The 14,223-nt window shown below is 35.9% G+C and overlaps 2 pseudogenes across 1 annotated transcript; both read right to left on the bottom strand.

Annotated features, from left to right (window-relative positions):
- Positions 1-343: 343 nt before the first annotated feature.
- LOC106911263 (uncharacterized) lies at positions 344-4,607 on the bottom strand (annotated as a pseudogene). The gene is made up of 13 exons (XR_015764893.1): positions 4,139-4,607; positions 3,940-4,014; positions 3,686-3,774; positions 3,498-3,600; positions 3,302-3,418; positions 3,063-3,214; positions 2,786-2,926; positions 2,391-2,448; positions 2,178-2,306; positions 1,668-1,763; positions 989-1,077; positions 877-907; positions 344-639 (listed from the first exon to the last, which is right to left on the bottom strand). The product of XR_015764893.1 is annotated as an uncharacterized LOC106911263 (transcript).
- On the bottom strand, positions 4,280-8,574 carry LOC106911265 (uncharacterized; annotated as a pseudogene).
- Between the last annotated feature and the right edge of the window lie 5,649 nt (positions 8,575-14,223).

Genomic DNA, 14,223 nt, shown 5'->3' with positions numbered 1-14,223 from the left:
GAATATTTTTGACTGAGTTTAATTCAAGCAAGATGGCCAATTGAATATACTATAAAGTGTCACTATTACAGTGGAACCTGTCACTATGTTCAAGGACACATCTGGTTAATCACACATCACTGATAGTTAATAGGACTTTTTACTTAATCAAAATGACATTCAACTCTTGCCCATGTTTATATCGCAGAACAGTGGCTGACATGGTGCAACAGGAAGCCAAATGTTGCAACTGGATAATAGTAATAATAATCAGACTCTGTAAGCTGTGCTAATTATTATGTCTTCCTCCTTACCTGTATGTCATATGTAAATAGGCTACAGCAATGAAAAAATAACCAAAAAATCTTTGCAATGTTTTTATTTTAAATGTTTACTGAAATCTAGCAAAAACCTTCAGTCCTTTTTTGTCACAAATTTCTGAGCAGAACTTCTCATGGTCTTTTTTTTCAAACACAAAGTGAATGGCTCCACTGGACAATTTTCATCAGTTTCTCCATCCCAGTTCTTGAGGTCATGGAGAGCTTCCTCTGTCTGTTGAACATCATAATCCAGAACAGCAGGAAGTGTGAGCTGTCCCAAAAAATTCTCATTCTGGCACCATTGGGCTGCTGTCTTGCTGTCCCTCATGATTGTGCTGTCCTGCACAAAATAATAGATTTGTGTGATTATTATCTTTATACCGTTCCCTTTAAATAGTAGATATTGGCCATTTAACCTAGATTTAAATATTATAAGTTTTACCTCATATAAGCTAAATAATTGCAAGATTATTGTGTGCCTTTGTCATTTAGCCACGTTTTCAAAACCACATACATTGAAATACTTATTGAACATAATCATTTATTTTTAATATCAAGTGACTGTTGAATTTTTTACCTTTTCTGGTGTTTTGTCTTTCACTTTATCTCTAGAAAAAAATAAGAAATGAGTCGGTAATGAATTCTTTCATCCCCTTGGTCTACTATATCTACACATAAATGTTCTTTACCCTGAATCTTTCCGGACCGTTTTCTGAAGAACAACCTCTGCTTGGTACCGGCAAAGACTCATGCTCTTTTGCAGCCACTGGATCACAACCTAGAAATATAAATTTTCAGAACAGTTATTGTAAAATTACTAATTTCATTTTATTATCTGATCAAGTTACTTTAAAATTAGAAATAATTTTATTTATAATACATGTATTATAAATCCAAGTATGTATAATACTGGTATTTATACAAGTATTATAGATATAAAAATCATAAATGAATCTGAACTGATTCAGATTCATTTTTATTCTGACTCAGTTGTTCATAATCGAAGTACTGATTCGAGTAGTTGTTGGTGCTGCGTCCCCACTGGCGATGGGGGGACAGGTTGTTCAGTTAGTTTGGGTGGTTTGACTCAGTGGATTGTGAACAGGAAGTACATTTTTGAAAATGTAAGAAATGTTGCAATATTGGTCAAAAATCGAATGGAATCTACTGGACTATAAAGTGTGAAAACACACCAAAACTAGTATAAAAGACAATGAGTACTGTATTATGCTGTGTTTAAATCAACAATAGTAGAAATTGTGATTTACATTCAAGACCAACTTCATAAATTTTTGATAAGTAGATAAGTAATACATTTATTTTAAACACATGACTCTAATGATGTGTTCACATCCTTTTTTAGCTCACCTCTGGCAGAATCACTTCTGTGATCATGTGTTGGTCAGCAGTTTCATTGCCAGGAACGCAAAAGATGTCTTCAAGTCGCATGATGAGGATGTCTGTCTGTAACAAGAAGGGAGGCTGTTAGATCAGTCTGTTAGTTTTATGTTTATTCTAAGAACACACTTCAGATTTGGTATTTTACAATTTTGTATACAGCCTACACGTAACAATTGACTTTCAGTGATAGATATCAAAGTAAGTCATTACTTTGTATTGTATTTTCATATATAATTTTAGATTTCTTCTTATAACCAAAATATTGTTCAAAGTTAAAAAAAATAAAGTATGAGTATGAAGAGAAAGCTGTGTAATGTCAAACTGTACAGACTTTGAAGTTTCACAGCTTGAGATCCACTTTTCCTTTCAGTATTCTGACATTACTTTACTAATACTGTACAATGGTAAAGGTCATCCATTGATTTTTATATTGATATAAGCTTTTGGATTGTATTCCCTAAACCAGCAAATGCATACCATCACATCATTAAATATGGTGTCATGGTCACTGTAGAATTTGCGGAGGAGCAGATCAAATCCTTTGTGTTTCCACATATACATCCTGTTTGACAGAATATCCCCGGTCTGCAATTTCTTTTCCAGATCCTGCAAAATTTCATATGTAAGAACATTTTTTATTTATTTAATTAGTTAAAAGTTAATTATCATTTACATAATGCAAGATAATACCTTGATCTCTGAATCTGTAAGAATGTCTTCAGCTTTAGTAGACTGCAGAATCTTGTCACTGTTTAAGAGAAATCAATATTAGCATAACTTTGCAGGTGATGATACAACCCAGAAGTAAATGTATGTATTTTTCCTCTCAATTCCATTATTCTTCAAACCTAAGCTTAAGTCCTTGATATTCATGTAATCCTTTAATTTTATGAAATCAATTTTAACATAAAGTTAGTAATTTAGCTTTCATTTTAGAAAATTGCATGGTCTGCACTGTTAAATTGCTTAAGCTGGTTTATTATAAAGTGCATCATAATACATTCTGTCCTTCAAGCTATATCAAAATTAAGAGAAGTTTGATTCAATTACAACCACTGTTTTCACATGAGATAAGTAATTCTTACATATCAGGGTTTGCACTGCATCCACAAAAGAAGTCCACCTCATTCCAGTCTCCTGGCAAACCAGCACACTGAAAATGCAACCAGTTCTTACAGGTTGTGCATTGTACCCAACGGTACTTCTTAATGTGTCCGTGGAAAAGTCTGAGAAGAAATAAAAACATAGCAAAAGTACATATTAAAGTAAGATTTTTAAAAATAACTTAAATATATCATTTCCTAATAACAACACTTCACATTTTGCAGAGTTGAATGTACTGTAAGACTGAATTCGTGCAACAATGTTTTCCCTGTTGCTCGCTGAAACAAACATGTCCTGATCTTCCAGGCCAAACAATGCAAACTTGAATCCGTGTCTCTCTGCTCTGTTTCTTGAAGTTTACTTTCCTTTTTTTCCATTACAATTGCTTCTTTTAAAGTTGGGGGGAAATCCTATTTGGCAAAGACAAATGTTGCTTCACAACTTATTTCTTGAAGTAATGTGCATTACAGTGTAATGGATGACAAAAAAAAACTCACCTTTGGATCAACATTTTCCAACATTTCACTGGCATGATGTAGACGAAGAGTCCGGCATTGACTAAGTGTCAGAGGCTCTGCACTGACCTTGTGACGTTGAACTTCATTTTCAACAGCCTAACAACAACAAAAAACATTTCTTTAAACCACAGAAAGAAAATTGTTATGGAAGTATTGCATAAGCAATGCAACTCACTGAACACACAAAAACTCCACAATTGATAGAATCCTGTTGCTTCCACTGTGGAGGAAATGTTACTGTCCAACCTTGAAGACCACCAGAAGATCTGAACACATTTCTGAAAAAAACAAAGCTAGCATTTTAGGTAACCGATATCTTCTCATGAATATACAAATAAGTTGTGTGCATCAGTCGTCCTGTACCTGAGTAAAGCCATGTCGTCATCACTTATGTTTTTGTAAAGTGATAGGGAGTCATATATCCGGATCTCTTTGCAGCTGAAGTCAAAGACCTACAGGCCAAGCATGTTGTCATTCATAAATTTCTAAATTTGAGATAATTTCTGCAAAATTATCTTAATAGTTACACTTTTTAAAGTTTTTGTTTTGCTTTGTTTAAATACTCTTTGTATGTATAAAGTTGTGAAAACTACCTAAAACACTTTGTGATGGCTCACCCAGAGAATGAAACGATTCCCAGTCTCAGGAGAAGAATGACCCACAATCCTCGGAAGGTATATTTTTCCACATTGCTTTAAGGTAACAAAAAAGAAAAGTCGTTTACATAAAAAACTGTCAATTGAATAAATTAATATATTTAATAATTAATACATTGTTAATATTTCATTAATTGTTTTTTAATAAAGTAGTACTTACTGGTATCTGACAGTTCCGTCTTTGGTCCACTCACGGTGCCATAAAATGAAGTCATATGTACCCAGGGAAGTACACTGCAGAATTATAGCACATATTATCTTTAACAATGCCAACTTATTTTTTCATTTACGAAATGACTTTTCAATTCACCGTATTGTCTTGGGCCGCCAGTTGTGCTACTCGGTAGTTGACAGCCTACAATTAAGAGATATAATAATAGCAATGGAGACACAGGAATAGTTAATTAAACAAAAACATGTAAGCAATACTTACATCATCTGTCAACCACGGCATAACCATTGAAGATTCTTCTAATAAATCTGAGGTGCACACACTGGTAATGTCTTTGATTGACACGGGAAATCGTCTCCTCGCAAGTGCTAGGACTTCATTTTCATCCCGTCGCCCAGACAGCAAAGTCTTCAGTTTCACCTTTCCGCATGTGTTATGAATAAAATAATCATTATTTTAAAAAAAACAAAAAACAGAATAAATATATAGCTTTGTCATTACCTTGCTGTTATCATCAAGAATGTATTGCTGTGCCACAAAGGAGGACATTACATTGCTGTCAGCTTTGATGTTTAGTTTCTGCTCAGGAGCTAAGGTTTTCATCCCATCTATGAAGACAAATGGAAAAAAATTTATATTCATAACACTGTACTTCTATTTGTCAAGTCTTTATCATTTGTACAATTTATGGAAAATATCCAGTAGTCAGATACTGTGCTTAAAGATAGGCAAACAGCAGTCACTGACTTTTTGTATTTAAAGTAAGAAGCCGATATTGAAGTGACAAAGACTCTGATTTAGCAGCTATGTTGAGAATTGAAAGCTGTTGAGTGACAGGGCAGGAAGAGAGAAATATGGGTATAGGAAAAAAATTAAAGATGGGAACAATCTTTCTGTGTTAGGGAAACCTTAAGGAAATCAAAGATATATTGTCTTTACATGACAATGCCTGAAATAGAAAGTCAACATGCAAATAAAAGGCATTGAAACCAAAGCAAAATAGAAATACAATAAAAGTAGTAAAGCAGAAAATATTAGCTCTAGCTACTCAAAAAAGTTTGAATCAATTGGTGCCTACTCAAATACATCACACTTATATTTCATGTTTATAGTCATTGACATAATTCAACGTCCCTGCTGCTGAAAACAATTCTACTTTATTATCACTGCCATTTGTATACTCATCTTTCTTACCAGAAGACTTTAGTCCCAGCATCCCGTTAAGTCCAACGTCCAGCTGGGCATTGCACATTGCCTCCATGTCTTTTTGAAAGTTTCTGTTGATCTTGTCATTGTGCAGATCAATTAAGACCCTCACAGTCTGCTTGAAATGATGTTCATTCATTTGGCACAGTGAATACCTTACAGAAGCAAGTTCTCGGTTGAACTGTTCAGCGACAGATGAGTTAACTTCGTTCCTAAGATCATGGCAAATATTCAGGCTTCTGAGCTTCTCCTCTGGTCTTTTTTGATTTTTTTGATGAAATCTATCATACAGAGAATATCTCTCACATGTCCCTGTTAATGGATGTTGTCGTGCAAATTGGTTGATCCCGTCGTCTGTATGCATTGGCAAAGGACATCTCAATTTTTTGACCCACTCCATGTTAATCTGTAATTCCTTTTGCTCTGCTTTTTTGATGTTTTCTGCCGTTGGGGCACAAAGTCGGCCATCATGAGGTTGGAAGTAGAGCTGTTTGGTGCGGTTGTTGGTGTGTCTTGTGACCTGGCCAGCTACATCTGAAATGTAGCATGTAGGGAGGTTTTTAAAGCTCAGCAAACCGTCTGCATGATCTCTGGCAGACTCCATCCAGAACAGGAAGTTCACGTAATAAACGACACCATGCATACATGAGAGGTGAAGGACACCACCTTCAAATTGAAAAAAAAAAAATAATAAATAAGCTGTCCATCACAATACTAACAAAAATGGAAAGTAAAAACCAAAGACTCACCACCAGCTTTCTGCAGCTTCAGGAAAAGTTTAGGATAGACATCTTTAAAACATAGCAGTTCCTGGAGCCTGAGCTCTGCTATTGTCCCCTCAGATGACACAACCAGAGAAAGGCAAGCATCTTGAAGATCCTTCTTGGAATGCTGGCAATTTGAGAGATATGTTTTCATTAATAGAACATAAAATTGTGACTACTGTGCTGAAAGTGAAACACATAATGCACCTTTTTGGATTCGATGAGTTCCAAAATTATGTCTTCGTTTATCTCTCTCGTTGTATGTGTGGTGTTGTCCTGTTTTTTTTTCAATGCCTTTTTCATTTCGGTTTTTGGAAGAACGTTTCCAACTCGGGTGTGCTGTCCCATCCAGGGTGCCAAAGTCGAGTGATGAGTTGATGTGCTGAATGGATTCGCAACTGTTGTTCCTTTAATGAAAATATGAATCATGACATAATTATTTAACTTCGGTAACATGGCTTGACTTAAAATATGGTCTTTCATTAATATGACTTCTCTTTACTGCAGTTCTACACAGCAAATTAATAAATACCTGAAATGAGGGCATCTGCGATTATTGATTTGTCTAAATCGGACCACGCCTTAACAATATCAACTTCAAGTTCCTTGTCAGAAATGTCATCAGGATTTGGTCTTTTAAATGTGCCAACTGCAAAACAACAAGACACTCATAATGCATGGATATATAACAATGTATCAACATACAAAAAGTGACATTAAAATTTAAGTTAATTTCTCTAAAAAAAATTCTCAGTACATACATACTTTCAAAACACAAAATCATAACTTTATCCAAATACTAAAATTTTTAAAATGTATGTTTGTCTTGTTAATGTACATGTATAACTAAAGTCTTACGTGGTATGTCAAAAGCCAGTTTCCAGTTTGCATCCGCTATTATTACCGGTGGGTGGTGTCCACACTGATAACACGAGAAGTCAAATTTAAAGTTTGTCAGAGAAAGAAAGTGATGAAATGCCTTTCGGACAGTTTGATGATGGTATCTGTTGTCATTAAAGAAGGATAATGTCTCCAACATCCGTCCACTTGTTGACTTGTTCTGTGAGTAAACACATATTTACAGACATAACAAGAAATTTTAGTTTTTAAAAATGAAAAACTCAAAAACAACCATTATTGATGTTTGGCTTTAATTTTCCTCACCGCCAGGCCTGACAGCAGAAGCTCACACAAAGGAAGCCTAAGAAGGACATTGTTGTTGAAATTGTGAAAACCTGAAGTATAGTCTTGGAATCTCACAATGTTACAACAAACTGGGCATTCTTTTTCGGCAACTGAGATACCTATAGATTAAATTATAACTTGCATTAGTTTATAGTAAATACACAATGCAGCTGCCTGAAAATGCATACATTTATAGTAACATAATGTCACTTAAACAAAATATGGCTTATATATCTAGAACAATGCAGAGGAACGCTTTATACTCACCTTTTTTGACATAACTAATGCCATAAACCGTGGCTTGTGAGGTGACTATCTTGGATGGACTAAGCTGTGGAGGGGTAGGTCCTGGACAGTATGGACAGGTGCTTTCAGAAGGCAAAAAGCATGGTGGTGGCACTTCCTCACATGTTCTTAATTTTATTGGTAAGTCCTGTAGGCAAGGGATATGCTTATGCGTATATATGTAGAGAGTCATTGAACATATTTTTTGTGTGGTCATTTTTTGCTCTGCAGAATATATGGTACTGTCTAGCATGTGAGTTTCTAAGTCTTCTACATCATCACAGTGTTTGGTGACTCCTGGTAAATCCACCACATTGCCATCATTCTGTGAATGCAACGATGGGATTTTCCACTTCCCTTGCATTGGCAGTTCCATTTTCCAGCCACTGAATCAAAAACAACTCTTGTTCTTCCAAATTGACACCAGCTGTCAGTTTCATTTGTGAAGATGGAAAAAAAATACCAACGTTGAGGGACTTTGTTCTCTCCAAAAATCACAGGGAACACACTGTCTACATTGATGTTCTTAGCTGCCAGATCCAGGTTTTCACATTTTGCAGCCCATTCTGATGACATCAAGCCTTTGCTAAGCATGTCCTGCAGTGAGTCTGACTTGAGTACTGCTGGTTTGACATACTGCTTGGCATGCTTTGTTCTTTCAAGGTGAACACATTCTTTCCCTGGATTACCCGACGACCATGCTATCTGCATGAACTTGCGGCATTGCTCCAACTCGCAGTCAATCTTTGGTGGGTTTGTCGACTTCATGACGTGAATAGGAAAAACAGGACTGTGGTCATGTTTTGGAGTCACATATAGTCCGTGTACAAAGTCAACACAAGTCATCGGTGTCTTTTCTATATAATGCACATCCCTAATGTGCCTTGTTAAATTTCAGTATGTGCTTAAGATAGATGTACAATGTGGACAGGCAAACTGTTCTGTTTTGGACTCCATGTTATCCTTGCCATCTGCGGTCTTCATTTTTTTTCTATTTGAAGTGACAAGACTTTCTAAAAGACAAAAACATGAATAGGAATGAATTAGCCTTGAAAAGGTACCAACAGTTACTTGAAAGAAGAAACAAACTGTATTTTCAGTAACACTTCATTTGAAGGGGTGAGCATAAGACTGACAAGATGTTATGTCATAAATATGACATAACATCTTGTCATGACCATGAAGAAGTCTTTATGAATGTTTATGACAGTTGTCATGAAGTGTCATTTGGTAAATAATGACACTTTTAATGCCAAGTTTCTCTAAAAGTTGCATTAAAAGTCAATTAAAACTGCCAATTTAGCATGATTTTTTAAATTATGATAATTTAATGCCAAGTTCGCATTTTTAATGGACTTTCAATGCAACTTTTAGAGGAAATTGGCATTAAAAGTGTCATTATTTACCAAATGACACTTCATGACAACTGTCATAAACATTCATAAAGAGTTCTTCATGGTCATGACAGTGTTGTCATGTTTTGATAGTGTCATGTCAGTCTCATGACATGACACTATCAACCCTTTTCATATTTTTAATATGAAAAGGGTTGATAATAAATTTGAAACTGCTGTTTCGAACTTGTAAAGACAAATAATCAATAGGATACTTTTACCTCTTTTGTAAGGTTTGCTATTCTGATTAATTAATGACTTATCTATGTTGTTGTGCTTGATAGGATAAATGGGTTTCATATATAGAAAATTGGTTGAGTCTTTATCGGGTAGGTAAGGAGAACTAACCCCTTACCTTACCTTAAAACAGCACAATGAAAATCCAATGACAAAGTAGGAACCTATGATTAAAAAAAAAATGTAATAAAAGAGAAATATTTTTGGGTGGTTCCTTTCCCTTATGGATGTGTAATTGTAAAAAAATGGATACATTTTCTTTTTAGTTTTCCATAATCACAGATTTTTCAAAAGAAATATGCATATATTTGTAAGTCTTTCTACAATGATTTTTTTATTGTTACATCTCTATCTAATTTTTTGAATTGTTATTGTTTTATTATATATTATGCTAATGAAGAAGGTGTTGTCTTAATTAAATTTGTGCCCATTTGTTGGCTAGCATTACACTCTACTTGGCTTTAAGACAAGTTATGTGATAAATAATGTGTCATTGTGAATAGTACAGGCATCTTCAAAGCTTATATATTTTTGGTGCAGCTTTCATAATCCACATTAAAAGCATGATGTGGAAAGACATATTTTTAAAATGAGGTGTTGAAAAACAACATTAATAAATTACCTTTTCTTTTTTTGGATGTGGTACCTGCAAGACAGAAATTTTAAATAAAACTTAAAAAGTCATTCACTCATACAACCAGATAAATATTAAAATGTGACTTTTCAGCGTATTGCATACAAATGTCTTGGGAGTACTTATTGTAATGCTTAATCATACCGTTTCACATGAAGATAAGAATTTGTCTGAATCAAAACTACAAACCATGTATGCGATCCAAATGCTTTATGAAGTTTTGAGATCTTGAGAAAACAGAACATTTGCACATTGGGCAGTGGTAGTGACTCCTGCTTGAGTCTGTGCCATCCTTACAAAAGCAGGCAACCACAAATTTTTCTTAAAAAAAAAATACAGATATTATAAGGCATTGCATAATACAAATAAAAGAAATTTCATCATCAATAGACGTTAGATATAAATTAATTCTATCATACCTTGACTGTTGTTAATATAATAAATTGCCTCTTTGAGATGCCGTGATATGAGATGAGCAGCATTTCCAATTTCTTTCTTGTCACAAAACATACACTGTGAGGCTGCACTGGCCAAAAAAGAGTCCTTATCGGAAAAACAATGGGAAGCTGTGATAAAAAACACAGAAAGATCCAGATAAAACATGAAATTATAAGAAACAATAAATGTGGGATAATAACACAGAATGTAGTGTCTTTATAGGTTATGAGTGTTACAGTTCTATTTCTGCAAATAAGAATAATTTCATTCCATACAAATATTATATAGTACATCTTACCGTCCATGTTCACAAATTTGTTGTAAGCAGTCAAAGACTTAAGAATCTATGCATGTAAAAAAAAAAGAAAGGACAACGGAAAAGAAATGGTTTCAGTAGGTTGCATAATCAGCCATGATAATATAATAATTAGAGTAATGAAATTGTTGTTACAGTACACTTAAAACGCAAATCCACATGCAGAAGCACATGCTAATTAATTGATAATCACATAAATAAATGTCTGTGGGCAAAATAATGGATGTGCATAACTTCACTTTATGTGCGGTCTAACACTCCCAATGCTATTTCCCAGGACAGGCGCAATTACATTAAGAGCGTAATGGAGTTAGCTGTCGATGCGATGGCTTATAACCCTAAGCAAAGTCAACCACAAAAAATATTAATTTTATTATAACCCCGATTAAAATAGTGTTAACTGTAACGCTATAATACGCTGGTGATAAATATATCAAGAAGGTATTTTTTTAGCAACGATGTTTAAAAAAATGGGGGGAAAAAATCCCATGTGGTTGCAGGAAAAGGCTAGCGTAGCCTATGACTGTCGCAGATTGTAGTGTGTCATTCATGTATCATGTTTTTGAAATCATCAAAAGCGTTGCAAAAGAAACTGAAAGACTTACCTTTGTATCAGTGCGTTCTCAAACGTTCGATCACTACTGAAAGCAGAGTCGTAATAACGTGGTCGTCATTAGGCTTTACGTAAATTTCTTGCACCGTTGGGTTGCCAGATAGGGCTTTGGTCAAGATGGAAAAACGTAGTAGTTGTGTAAAACGTATATTGTAGAAATTAATAAAGTTTGAAAAATAAATTTAAGCTTAATGATCATAATTTCTCATGGAGGAATAATAAGTTATTTGATCCTGATGTAGTAAATTCACACGTTGACTAAACATGAATTTTACAGCAGACTTCAAATTTCTGTTTAAAGTATTTACATACAATGGCTAATAAATATTGACAAATCAATTACTATGCATATACTTTGTGACATAAACTTTAAAAAATGTTGAAACATATCTGCCAAATAAAATAATATGTAAGCAGCACAATTTTCTTTGAAAAAAGCATTTTCATCTTAAGTATAACCCAAAGTAATTTTTATTTCCAAAAATATGTAACAATCTTGTTCTTAATGCTGCTTAGGATTCACACATTGTCAAATTTTTTGAGGTGTAAATACTTTGTGTTTTGACTTATCAATATTCAATATTGGTGTAAAAAAATTTGAAGGTGGTTTAACTTGAAAGTGAAAGTCCTCCTGCTGCCTTGAAAATGCTGTTGAAATGCATTTTGTAGCTCAGATTTTAGTCATTTTCTCATCTTTGAATAAGAAAACTTTGAAGACAATGAACAGAACCAGAAACAAACACAGAGAAGCAACCTTCATTTATGCCACACAAATCTGTAATAAACTTGACAAATAATGAAAAATAGTGGGGATTAAATTTAATAAATAAAAACAAGTAATAACTGTTTAAAAATGGTTAACAGGCATTTTTGGAAAATTATGATAACATATTTGTTTTTAAAAAATTGCATTATCTTAACAAAAAACAATGAAAGTTATAGTGGCTGCCTGGTCTATTAGATAATAGACCAGGCAGCCACTATAACTTATGACATCCTGTGCACCGTCATGGAACCATGCTGAACATAATGTCACTCTGGAATTGTCAATATCTCATGTTGCCACTGTCACAAATATTAACTAATAAGTCAATATTAGTGAACTTACCCGGTTTAATAATCAATAGCATTATATTAAGGTCATTGTATGAAAATAATTATAATCCGGAACTGACAGGAGCTTGTCAGCACTGACATAACATGGCAACCAAGTGTCAGTTGTAGTGGTAGGTACCTAGTGGTAGCTATTATCAGCTGTCATCTGACATGGATTCAGTGCAGGAGTTGTCTTTCTCTGTTTAAGTCTGAACACCGGCTGTATATTTAAATATGTATGAGAATTATGTTGTAATTAAGATATATTTTATTTCTATTTGTTTGAACTAAAGTTATTCATATACTACATTCTGTCTGAAACAGATAGAGAATGAGGTTAGCAGCCTGTGGCACCCATGGCCACCTTACTTGTGTCACCTTACCCAGTGGTAAGGTGGCACAAGTGACACCTTATGGCAGCTGTCAACATGTTTTCACTGAGGCTCTTTATTGGAAACTGAAATTTGAGACTGTATAAAAAATAGACCAGGGCATATTTGCTTTTTTAAGGGAACAGAATACTTAAGAGGAAATGCAATACTTTGTGACAGATCCACCATTATTTTCATTAATTATAAATTCATTCATATTAAATCTGACACAGAAGCTGTCACCAAAGAATATTCTATTCCTATTCTATTGTTTTCCCCACTAAGCATATTTAAATATGCTGAAGTATGTATAATACAATTAAAAATACAACTGTTTAGAAATATGGCTGCATGTATAAGGTTTCCAGTAACAAAACAGCGTATTATGAAAGATTAAATGTTCAAATATGTCATTGTGCCTGTTAAACATATAACGCTGAGTGGAGCGGTCGAACGCTATAAGATGGCCACCCTAAATCTCGTCAGCAAAAATAGGCGAGAGCGGTCCGTGAGGCGTGGGAGGTGCCAGTATGAGGTTGTGGCAACCCTTGGAAGGTGCCGAAGTCAGCCGAAGCCAGTGGCAACACTGACAGCTAGACCCGAAAACAGTGGCACTAATGGCAGGTGTCAGATGAAGTGCCAGAACGAGGTGCCGAGGTCAGCCGAAGTCAGCCGAACGCAGTGGCAACTCTGGCAGCGAGTCCCGAAGGCAGTGGCACTTGTGGCAGATGTCACACCTGCCACCGGAAGTGCCAGTACAAGGTGCCGAGGTCAGCCGAAGTCAGCCGAACGCAGTGGCAACTCTGGCAGCTAGACCCGAAAACAGTGGCACTTGTGGCAGGTGTCAGCGGAAGTGCCAGTACGAGGTGCCGAGGTCAGCCGAACGCAGTGGCAACTCTGGCAGCTAGTCCCGAAGGCAGTGGCACTTGTGGCAGGTGTCACACCTGCCACCGGAAGTGCCAGTACGAGGTGCCAAGGTCAGCCGAAGTCAGCCGAACGCAGTGGCAACTCTGGCAGCTAGACCCGAAAACAGTGGCACTTGTGGCAGGTGTCAGCGGAAGTGCCAGTACGAGGTGCCGAGGTCAGCCGAAGTCAGCCGAACGCAGTGGCAACTCTGGCAGCTAGTCCCAAAAGCAGTGGCACTTGTGGCAGGTGTCAGCGGAAGTGCCAGTAAGAGGTGCCGAGGTCAGCCAAAGTCAGTGGCAGCACTGGCAGCTAGTCCCGAACGCAGTGGCACTTGTGGCAGGTGTCACACCTGCCACCGGAAGTGCCAGTAGTAGGTGCGGTGTCACGATTTGCGCCTGCTGTCTCTCTTGTATTTTCCGGTTTATATGTGTATTTTTCCTCAACCACCAGGGGGCTCTTCAGCAGGAAATGTGTCCTGTAAACTGTGGGCGTTTTGTTTTGCATGGCGCATTGCTGCCATCTGTTGGACTTTTAGGGAACTGCTTGACTTTTATGTTATTTAATCAGTACGGTTGTTTGCTAGCGGTAGAGCAGATGAACACGTATCTGTTATGAACGCCGCATTCCAG

The sequence above is a fragment of the Poecilia mexicana genome, unplaced genomic scaffold (genome assembly GCF_051168715.1).
Source record: "Poecilia mexicana isolate PSO_F unplaced genomic scaffold, ASM5116871v1 scaffold_12, whole genome shotgun sequence".
NCBI lineage: Eukaryota > Metazoa > Chordata > Actinopteri > Cyprinodontiformes > Poeciliidae > Poecilia > Poecilia mexicana.
Note: the sequence above shows the minus strand (reverse complement) of the source record. Positions and strands in the feature narration are given on the sequence as shown.